We start from the raw sequence: 11,784 nt of genomic DNA on the forward strand, positions 1-11,784 counted from the left end.
ATGTGCAATTTACACATCAAAATGTACTCTCACATATCATCTCTTATATAGATACATATATACATATATATGTGCTTTTATGCATATATTATAACATTTTCATAAAACTCTTATTTGGAAAATTACTTTAATGTTTTCATCCTTAGTAATGACAATACTATGGAATTCATTGTAGACTTATAGAACTGTGTAATTCTTCTAGCCCCCTAAATTTGAATTGGGATGTATTTATTCTTTATCTAAATAATTTAGGCCCCATTTAGTAGTTTTATGTTGTTTACTTCTTCCATGGGGTGCCAAATTTAGCCACATGAGATATATATACTAAGATATTTGAAATATATTTAGTAAACAAACTTGTTTTATATCTTATTAGAATTTCTTCACTATTAATTGCTGTATATTCCACAGAAATAATTTCTATAAAAAAGGAGAGTTTTCTTAATGATAAAAAAGAAAACAATGGAGAGTTTATTTTAATAAAATCCTATCACATAAAACATATTAATAAAATAATTTTTACTTTAACAAAATTAGATCTCTTATTAAAACTCACTAAAAACCTGACAAAGGACAGATTTTTTTTAGACGTGCACCATTACTTTATGGAATTGCTTTCAGTTTATTGCTCTGTTATTCCAATATTATATTGACATTTTCTATGACAAGCCTTATTAATTTGCAAGAGTTATTCCTTCTGGCAGCATATATTCAGAAAGCATGGTATTAGAAGGGGCTGGGGTTGGGTAGAGAAGAATGGAAGTGAATTGAATAATTTAACATATTAAAAAAGAAAATGTTATGCAACAGCACCAGAGGAAATTCCATGAATTTGAACAATAGATATAATAGATGGTGAAGGTTCTTGAGTTCCTCAGGATATTAGCATCTCTATAATAGAGCTTGAGGCTTAGAAAGGGCCCTAACAGATCATCTGGTATTGCCTCACCTTCAACAGAGCCTCAACTAAAGAAGGTTAGGCAGAAGTAAAAATCCATTAAAAATCCTCTGCAGGAGGGCATTCATCAAACTCTCCCTATGGGCCACTTATCTTTGGGGAAATCATATTTGGATACATTTCTGATAATACAGAAATGGTGTGATGTTGCTGGAGTGTGACTGGTGAATGCCTGGAAGTTGCAAGGCAAAAAATATATACATCATGTCGAGTAATAAATGAAACTCTAGTATTGTGTGTGTGTGTGTGTGTGTGTGTGTGTATGTGTGTGTGTGGTGTGTGTGTGTGTGTGTGATCCTAATAGAGCCTGTATTTCTATGACAAAGATCTCTTTAACCAAACATATTTTGGAAAGCCAGGGAGTTTCTTTCTACACAAAGATTTTCACGGCATCAAGGAACTAGAATAGAGAGGAAATTGGTAGCTGTGTCTTAATCTGTATTTTTTTCCAGCTTTGGTTTCTTTTTTATGTGATCATGTCTATGATGGGTAGTAAATAACCCAGATATTTACTTAAATTCCTTTAACTTCAGCTTCCTCATTTGTAAAGTGGCAATAATAACAGTATCTTTGACAGAGGGTTATTTTAACAGTTAAGTGTTTATTATAAGATTCTTAATACCATGCCTGGCACATATAAATTGCTCAATAAATGTTAGTTATTGTTTTTTATTATTATCCACAGTGCTCACTGTCATCCACACAGGTCACTGGTAAGACTGATCCCATCTTCTCTCCACCTTTGTGCATAACTAGAGCAGCTTTTAATAGTGAAATGGATATTATAACAGCCTGAGTTTTTTCTATACTTTAAATAGGGTATAGAGTGAATCTATGTGGATGAAAAGCGTTTTAGAAAGTCCAGGAGCTGAGGGGTGACAAGACAGATTCATGGGGACTTACAGTTTACCTTGAAGTAAAAATGAAATCATTCATTCATTCAACATTCAGTGGAGCGTAGCATAAGGAGCCATACTGTGTTGGCTGTAGTAACAGGCGTTAACCAATCTGTTTGAAAAAAATCTGTTCTTCAGATTAGCTGAGGAAAGCACAAAATCAAATTGTAAAAAGATATGTGATATTATCTAAACACTCCAGTTTGGCAAGTGCTTTTTGTATTATTTGGGCTAGATAGATAAGGCTTGGTTCCCAAAGAAGCTTGGTTCCCAAAGAAGAGTGTTATTTATCCGTTATTTACATACTTATTGAATCCTTTCAAATATTGAAACACTGTGAAGGGGGTTTTTAAATTGTTGTTTTTGGTCTGCCATGTCTGGACTCCTATTTATTTTGTTAACAAATCTTAGTCAGCTTGGGCTGCCATAACAAAATACCATAGAATGAGTGCCTTACATTATAAAAATTTATTTTCTCACAGTTATGGAGGCAGATATCTGAGATCAGGGTGCCAGCATTGTCAACTTCTGGTGGCGTCTCACATATCCACCTTCTCTCTGTGTGCTCATATGCTGGGGTCAGCTCTCTTGGGTCTCTTCTTGTAAGGGCACTAATTTCATAAGACCAAGGCCCTGCTATCCTGACCCAAGTACCTCCCAAGGTCCCATCTCCAGATACCAATACACTGGGGATGAGGGCTTCAATATATGAATTTTGAGAGGACACAGACATTCAGCCCATAACATTATTTTAATATCTTAAAATAATAAGATAGCAAAATTTGCTTCATAGATAGGCAATACTACAAATTATTTGAGTTATTCCAATATAAGTCTATTCTTATAACTTTAGTATACATCACAATTTATAACCCTTTTATTTAATGTAGCAATAAATTAGCATGTTGAAAATGCTACTATGTTGACTTTGGGTAAACAGTTGAATTTTCACACAGGGAAAATTTACCTTGAGTAACAATTTATTCAGTGATTTCATCCTATAATTAAAATATTTAATATTTGATCTTTTCATCATCTTCATTGTAAAAATTTTCTTAGATTCTGTTTCTTTAAGAATGATGAAAGTCATATCACTATAGGTCCTACCTCATTACTGGATATGCCTCCTAGCAGTTTTTCATTTTTTGTGTAGATAACAGCAAGAGCCTTGAAGGTGGTCTCTCTATCTCCAGTCTGGTTGATATCCAGCTTATTAGCAACACAGTAGCTAAATCTCCCTCCTTCCTTCCTTCCTTCTTTTCTTTTTTCCCTTATCTTTTCTTTTATTCTTGCATCATTTAAAAAATGACCCTTTATTTTTCTTAAAAGTTGCACATGCTATTATTTTACTATTGTTCCTAATTGTTTTCCTAACCTTCCCTGAAAATAGATTAAATAACCCTGCCTCACTGACTTTATCTGTGGTCATTGCTTTCGCCATTGAAATATAAGAGAATGGGATATATTCCAGGCCTACGCAGAAACCTATATTATAGGTAGCTGATATTTTTTCAGCTTATTTTCTGAAGTGTAGAACAGAACCATAGTGAACCCAGCATAACTGAGTTAGAAATGAAGATTTACTACTATTGTGTACCAATAATTTGAGATTCTTTGTAACCTCAGCATCACCTAGAGAAAGCTGACTAATACTTATGTAATCCATGTTTTATTTGTATAAGAGGCAAACATGTAGACACTTGAAACAAAATATGAAAGCCCTTTGAATACACTCACTTATGGACACCTCTCTATAGGTATCTACTGCCAACTGTTTGATCTCTGTTATATCTGGTCTCCTTTCCATGCCTGTGTGTAAACTGATACATAATTATATAGCTAGAATAGTCCACTTCTCTGCTTTATTTAGGATGCTTTGCTATAAGTAACAGCAAATGTCTTCTGAGACCTTAAAGTTCATATGGATTAAAGAACTAAACATTAGAAATTATGAAGTAATTAGAAGAAAATGTACATACACACATATAATTCACCATTTGTCTCTTTCATTTCTGAATATCTTATATAAGCTTTTATTCTGGAAAATATGGGAAGTTTTTATAACAACCAGTATTTCCTTAAGGTAGAAAACACATAAGTTTGCTGTCCAGGATAATAAAAGTAATATGTCTTTCCAAGACAAAGGTTGGGCAAGTTTTCTTGTAGCCCCCTTTATAAGATTGGGGCTTTATAAGAATGGAGGTACTTAGGGCTAATCAGCTACAACACAGGATTTATGTGTAGCATTCCTGACTTTATGTGTAGCATTCACCTAGGCAATGCACCAATAGGAACCCCTGTGAACATGAAGTTCATGTTGCCTCCTGTGCTGTGAATAATAAAGTCCTTTGTTTCTGATCCAGGAGTCTCATATCTTCTGCCAGCATTAATAAAACTGTCAGGATAAATTAGTTTGCAAAGATGTTAAAATCTCAGACTCCTCTCAGTTCTTGAACATATCTATATCTACTACTATATCATCTATATCGATTATATATCTATTTATGTATTTATTTATGTATCTATCTATCTATAGAGATAGATCTGAGGCTTTGGCAATGGGAATAAGCTTTTTAAGCAAGACACATATTCTCAAACATTGATGAATAAGTCTATATGGAGGAAGAGGACATATAATGCTCTCAAGTGTGTACACATACACAAACATCTATGTTCTTCCACATAAATCCTTCAGTGGTCCTCTAGCAACTTCATGATCAAGTCCTTTTACTGTTCTTTTTTAATCTAGATATCCAGTTGTTTCTTTTCCTGATCTTACTGTTTTTATATTTAGATGATCTCTTCTTCCACTGTCATCTTATGGATCTCTTGGATACTGTTGATAAACAGTGGTGATTTCCCTTTATAATCTACCCAGTGAGGGTGGAGGTGGTTTGGTGAAACTGACACCCCACTTCTGTAGTTGTGCCTCTACGTCCGTCATCACTTCCTTAGGCCATCTTGCCTTGCTCATTTTCTTCAGAATAAACATACTAGACTACAATATAGGTAATACAGATCCTGCAGCCAGAGGGCCACATTGCTCTCAGAATGTTAGTGCATCAGTTGAGGAAAAAAGACAGACACAGTATAGACTTAGTCTTCTGTATTACTAACGTGAAAACCTTTTCAGACTAAGGCCAGTAGTCCCTTTTACCTTTCCTTCCCTCATCAGCTGTCCATTTAAATCCATTGTGCCGGGGTTTTTATTCCTTCCCTCAAGGTACTTCCTCTGTCTCACAAGCGGAGGAGATTTCATCCAAGTCTTGCAAAATTGGATGACACTCTAAGATTCAGCCAAATGCTAATGGAGCTCTCCTCTGATCATGCCATAAGGGATCTAGGATGGTGTCTTAGTCCCTTCAGGCTGATATGAAAAAACTTTAGGTTGGATGGCTTATAAACAACAGACATTTATTTCTTACAGTTCGGGAGGCTGAGAAACCCAAGACCAAGGTACTACTGATTCAGTATATGGTGAAAGCCTGCTTCCTGGTTCATAGATGACCATCTTTTTGCTATGTCCTCACGTGGCGGAAGGGAGCAAGGGAGTCCTCTGGTGTCTCTTCTGTAACAGCACTAATCCCATTCAAGAGGCTCTGCCCTCATGACCTAATCACCTTCCAAAGGCCCCACCTTCTAATACCATCACACTGTGGGTTAGGATTTCAATACAAGAATTGGGGAGGTGGGGGGGGACACACACACAAACATTCAGTCTATAGGAGATGGGAAGTGGCATTAATTCCAGTTCTATCTTCCACTAGAGAGTGTTAGCCTTTATCAAGTTACCTAAGATGTGAACATATCAATCACATCAAGAGGAAAGTTCACATGGAAAAAAATTAAGTTAAGAAAAATGTGTTTTTCTTACTAGCCTGACCTTGATCTTGTTCTGTTTGGAACAACAGATTTTATCATTATTGTGAGTAAGAAGAATTTTGCTTTTTGTTGACACACCCAACCAGTGCTTGCATTATAAGAGGAACCATACCTAGTGTTAAGTAAATGGCTCTCTCTCTTTTGTTTTCCTACTGAGGTGTGACGGTGCCAGTTTTGATTAGAGTCTTTTATCCTTATATAAGAGGAAAGTTCCATCTCATCTTGTTATACTTAGGTTCTCATTTAATCAAGTTTACAATTTGTTCTTTGCCAATCCTGTTAATGTTATACCAGTTTCACACATGCCCTCTCAGTTCTGGCTATTTCAAACTCCTAACAGTTCCTTATTACAAGCTCTTGATCTTTTTTATTTTTATGAAACTTCACTGAAATACAGTGTTAGATAAACTCAAAAAACAGACAAAAACAGAGTTGCTTTTGTGGAAGCAAGGAGTGACCCCCAGCACTCCGCCCAGTTATCTTCTTCCATCTCCAACGCATAGACTGTCATGTTCCTACTGGATTCTGTCTACCTGTCTCCTACTCCTTCATCTAGCCAGTTGCTTCTCTCACATCAGGGTTTTCATTCTTGGAAGTCTTTTCTAACTTGAAATCATCTCTGAGAAGTCACAGCAGTCCAGTCTACCTCTATCATAGTATACCATGCTGCTCCGTTAGAGTGGATTCTCTCTTACTAACATAGATCAGATACTGTTTGAGAACAGGTAAGATTCACTTATTTTTGTCTTCCTTGTGCCTAGTATTGTCTTCCTTGTGCCTAGTATAGTATTCAAGACATGGTTGGCATTCACTAAATATTTGCTGAATGAATGAATGGGTGGATAAGTGTTTCTAAAATACCATCACTGCCTTAAAGCATATTTTCTTTGTATATTAGTTTACTCACACAAATACAGTCAACTCTTGAGTTTCTCCAATATTATGGAAGAAGAGAAATTAAAAGCACAATATTAAAATATTTTGATTTGAAATTAGGATTCACTTCTATTTTTATTCAGTAATTATCTTTGATTTTCTGGGCAGTCTCAATGCTTTATTCAAAGTAGTTGAGTACCATTTATAAAGTTGACTCAGAAAGAACTTGTACACTGTCTAAGCTCACTGTTTATATACTCTTACAAAACACTTCCCATGTAGCACACATCCTGGGGATGGGGTGCATCACCTCTTAGATGAATGCTAATCACTACCCTAAAAGAATCCACCTCTGAGTGTTTTATCTGGACCTTGACACTTTCCCCAGGGAAACAATTATTTTGTTACAAGTTACATTTTCACTTAGTAGTTTATCCTGTGTTTGTGTGCAAGTATGTGTGTGTGTGCGCATGCACACGCCTATACGTGCTGGGGTAGAAAGTGTGTAAAGTGTGAGCTATGTAGAGTAGGCTGTTTACAGAGTAAGTTTATAGAGAAGCAGATACCCTCAATTAAAAAGCTGCATATTACACATATATACATGTTACTATATGTATGAATATGTTTAATATGTGTATGTGTGTGTATATACATATACGTGTACATATACATACATACACACATATATACATATACATATATATAATGTATAAGCAGTTTTTGTCGTTAGGAACTGCTATTGACTAAATTGTGTCTTTCCTAAATTCATGTATTGAAGCCCTAGACCACGGTGATTTGGAGGTGGAGCCTTTGAGAGGTGATTAGGTTTAGAAGAGGTCCTGATAGTGGAGCCCTTATGATGGGATTAACATCTTTATAAGAAGAGACACCAGAGAGCTTGCTTCCTCTCTCTCTGCCATGTGAGGATCCAGCAAGAAGACAGCCGCCTATCTACAAGGCAGGAAGAAGGCCCTCACCAGAACCAGACCATGCTGCCACCCTAATCTCGAGCTTCTCAGCCTCCAGAACTGTGAGAAATAAATGTCTGTTGTTTAAGCCACCCAGTCTAGTACTTTGTTATAGCAACCAGAGCTAAGACAAGCACATTTTATAATCTCTCTCAGTGTGATAATCCAGTTAGATGTGCCTAATTTGAAGTCCACATGCTACTTACTGTGAGATACAGAAAGAAAGATTATTTTTTTGCTTACCTCATTTTACATTCGTATTACACTAAATTATCAGTTTTTGTAACACAGCAATATTTTGTGCTTAATATCTTTAACTAGTACCAAAGATGAATGATAGATGTCAGATGTTTTGGGTATCCTGAGTGGCCCCAAATCTTCCTCTAATATCCACTTAAAATAGCTCATGTATAGTGTGAAACCAGCACTCTCTTCATTATTGCTGAGAATTATCGAGGAATTTATATTGTCCAGACACCTTTAATTCTGAATTCCTTCTCCTACTATATTCTTATTTATTTATCTATCATTGCTTCTGCAATTCCTCTTTTCTCTCTACCCGACTTTTTCTTCATTACGCCCCTTCTACAAAGAAATCAACTAAAATCAGCTATTATTATTAGCATTTTGTAAATGAAAGATTCAGGATAATGGATAAGAATTACAACACGCCAAAAATATCAACCTGAATATATTAAATATCTTATGTTTTCTTATGTCTCCCTACCTAGAGCATTTTTCAGCAGGTGCCTTTCTCTAGTAATCCACCTAGTCCTCAAGATCTTTCTTCCTAACTTCTCTCAAACTACCTTTCTCAAACCCCCAAATTTTTATTCTGCAGGACAATTTTACTTTCAACCTTTGTTGTGTACTAGGCCCTGGAACTAACTTTGTAAATCTAAAGTGGTCTGTTACTAACCTTCCAAAATAAAGTCGTCATCCACCTCTGAAATAAATGCTGCATTTGCTTGAAAAGTGTTAAGCACATTTCATTTTTAAAAATGACAGTAATGATATGTAGGGGTGTGTGTGTGTGTGTGTATGTGTGTGTTCCTTTCTTGTATATCTGGAAGTGCTGGCCTTTCTAGGAGAAATGGCTCATTCAGGTAGTCATTTCTTTACCATTATGACTTGTGTGTATGCACATCTAGCTCTATTACACACACATGTATAAAGATATACAGTGTATATTTTTATCTACATCAAAAACATTTCTTTGCTAAACAAGAATCTCAAAAACTCAATTTGTCTCTGGGAATTTAAACAGAAAAACACTGAGAAAAATCATTTTGTTTGAAAAATTACACTCAAATTAAAAGATGGTATTGTCAGGCTCAATTTTGCCTTTCTTATGAAAAAGCATTTGTCACAAAACTTCATCATTAAAATAGATTATTTTTCCATATGTACCACAATTTACATTCTAAATCATCTTTTTCTTTTATTTAATAGTTTCAGAATTATAAGCAACTGAAATGTGTCCCTTATTCTAATTTCCACTGAAAAATACCCACTCATTTAATTTTTCCATATCTATATATATGTTTAGAATTTAATTACATATAAGCCTAAATTAGGGAAATGTTTTGAGTCATCTTTAACTTAAAATTTGGAACCTTAAAAAGCTTTAAATAAACTTTAATTAATGTAATACCTTATTATTTTTATAGTAATTACATTATTTTCCTGAAGTAAAATTGGATCATCGTGTTAGAATTACCCTCCCCTCATGTTTTCTGGTTGGTTAAAATATGACAGCTCTTCCTGTTTTCATATTTATAGTCCTATTGATGGAGATTCATTTTATTTACAGAATTACATTGATTTTGAAAGTTCCTAAAAGGCCCTTGGAGAGAATGGTAATGGAATGGATGGATGCATTACCTTGTAGATCAATCAGTGAGAATTTCATGGATTATAGAGTGAGGACAAATGTACCAAGGTCAGCAATTTTGTTCTTGCTGCTCTTTCTGGAACTGCAGCCAGTAACTTATTAGTACTAGTTACATACTTTCTGGAATGGCAAGCGAACGAGAGCACAACATGGCAGAGTTTCTTGGCAGGGAGCTGCATTCTCTTAACTGCTTTAATTCTGGTGATTGCATTAGGTGCAGTTCGTCTCTGATGAAATGCTCTCAGCCAAGACCTAGGAATATATCAAATTGGAGCTGATGCCTCATTTCTTTGAGCAGGGCTCTCAGTTGCAGGTATAGGCATAGATGGACTTAAGTGCAGTTGCAGTAGAAATGAAAAAGCTAACAAATGGTTTCTGTAATTGTTTATTTTGTTTCCTTTATTGTTATTTTATGGAAGATAATAATGCTACAATCAGGCTGGTGTGTGTGTGTGTATGTGTGTGTGTGTGTGTGTGCGAACCTATGAATGAATATGTGAATCTGTGTATATGTGCATGTGTTTATACCCAAATAAAAACTATGTCTATTACCATCATTTGACAGTTATCTCTCATATAAACATAGTTGAATCTGATATTCACTAGTGCAGGTAGGAATTTTTATTCTCTCTGGAAATTAAAAGCATAGTAAGACTGTGATATAGGGGTAGGATATAAAGAAGGTCATCAGTGGAGGACTGACTGAGTAGGGTGAAGAGCCTTTGGAGAACCTATAGAAAGGGAAATTGATTCTATTTCCACCTCTCCAAAAAAAGATAGAAAATGAGAAAACAAATGGCAGTTATCAATAAAAGCGATACAGCTCCTCTGCTTTGGCGTGATGTCATGGAGTTATGTGTTGTAAAATTTACTACTAGAATCTGAGACATGAAAGTTCACAGCCCAAGTGATCTGGAAGCAGAACCTGAGCCAATGACTATGACCTCTTGGCTGCATCCAGGATTCCCTGTGTGCAGTGGAATCCTGGGAAAGTTGGGAACGACATTCTGGTGCCCTGAAGTTTTGTAGGTCCATTTAGAAAACTAAATAAACATCAATGGTTAGAGATAATGGCAATGAGTTTTGTAGCTAAAACCACCTAAGAAATTTTAATGTGTATTCCAGGCTGTACGTTTAATGTTTGCTGTATATAGTATTTTCTGTTAATAATATTTATTACCTAACTTTTTAAAGAATATTATACTTGAATGTCAGGAATTGATAGGAGAAAAGGTGGGGATGAAGCTGGGAAACTATACCAATGTTTAATGACTCTAAATACTTGAGAGAAATGAGGAAATATCCCATGGATTATGGTGCTAAAAAGGGCTCAGTTATCTAACTGAATTATTTGTCCCCATCTCTTTCCTGCTCTTTATCTCATTGCACTATTCCATCTTCTGCCACTTAAATTCACAGAAACAAAATGTTAGTAACTGTTTCCCTTTTCCGTGAGTTCCCAGACAAATTTAATAAAAATGGCTAGATTTCTAGAAAAAAAGCATCTTTCTGGAGTCCACTGTCTCAGAACACTCTTCTAGCATCTGAGGGTAAATGGAGAGATTAAAAAGGCATTGAAGAATTTGAAGACATGGATAATTAGCTCCTTGGCTTTTGGACAATTTGTATAACCTCTTTAAACCTCAATCACTTTCTTACAAAATGGGAGGGTAAACTTGATAATCCCCAAAGTTTAAAAGTCCTATAACATTTATAGAGGGGACAGTGGTAAACTCAGGACTGCTGCCCTTTCTATATGCTTATAATTTTATACGTGGCAAAATATAACTTTTCTAAAGCACCATTGTTTACTGTTTGACTTTGCCAGTAAGTTCTTTTCCTGATGGTGCATACAATTATATGAGGAGTCCCTGTAGACCCATTCCATACAAGTGGAGGGGAAGCTATGAAGCATGAAAGCTGAATGTTACTTTAAGGTTCTTTCCACAATGGCCCACTGCTTGTCCTGGGATCTGAAAATTCCCACGTACAGGAAAAGCAGAAAAAAATAGAGCAAGCAAATGGGACCAGGTAGGACTCTGCTTGGATAGTACAAAAACAGTTGACCCTTGAACAACACAGGTTTGAAATGCGCAGGTACACTTATACCTGGACTTTTAAAAAAATATATAAAGTAGGCCCTCTGTATCTGTGGGTTCCGCATTCATGGATTCAACCAACTGCGGATTGCAAACTCCATATGGGATCTGAGGTTGGTTGAATATGTGATGCCGAACCAGTGATCACGGAGGGCCCACTATAAGACTTGAGCATACATGGATTTTTGTATCTACGTGGGTCCTGGAACCA

Source organism: Pseudorca crassidens, chromosome 5 (genome assembly GCF_039906515.1).
Source record: "Pseudorca crassidens isolate mPseCra1 chromosome 5, mPseCra1.hap1, whole genome shotgun sequence".
Taxonomy (NCBI): domain Eukaryota; kingdom Metazoa; phylum Chordata; class Mammalia; order Artiodactyla; family Delphinidae; genus Pseudorca; species Pseudorca crassidens.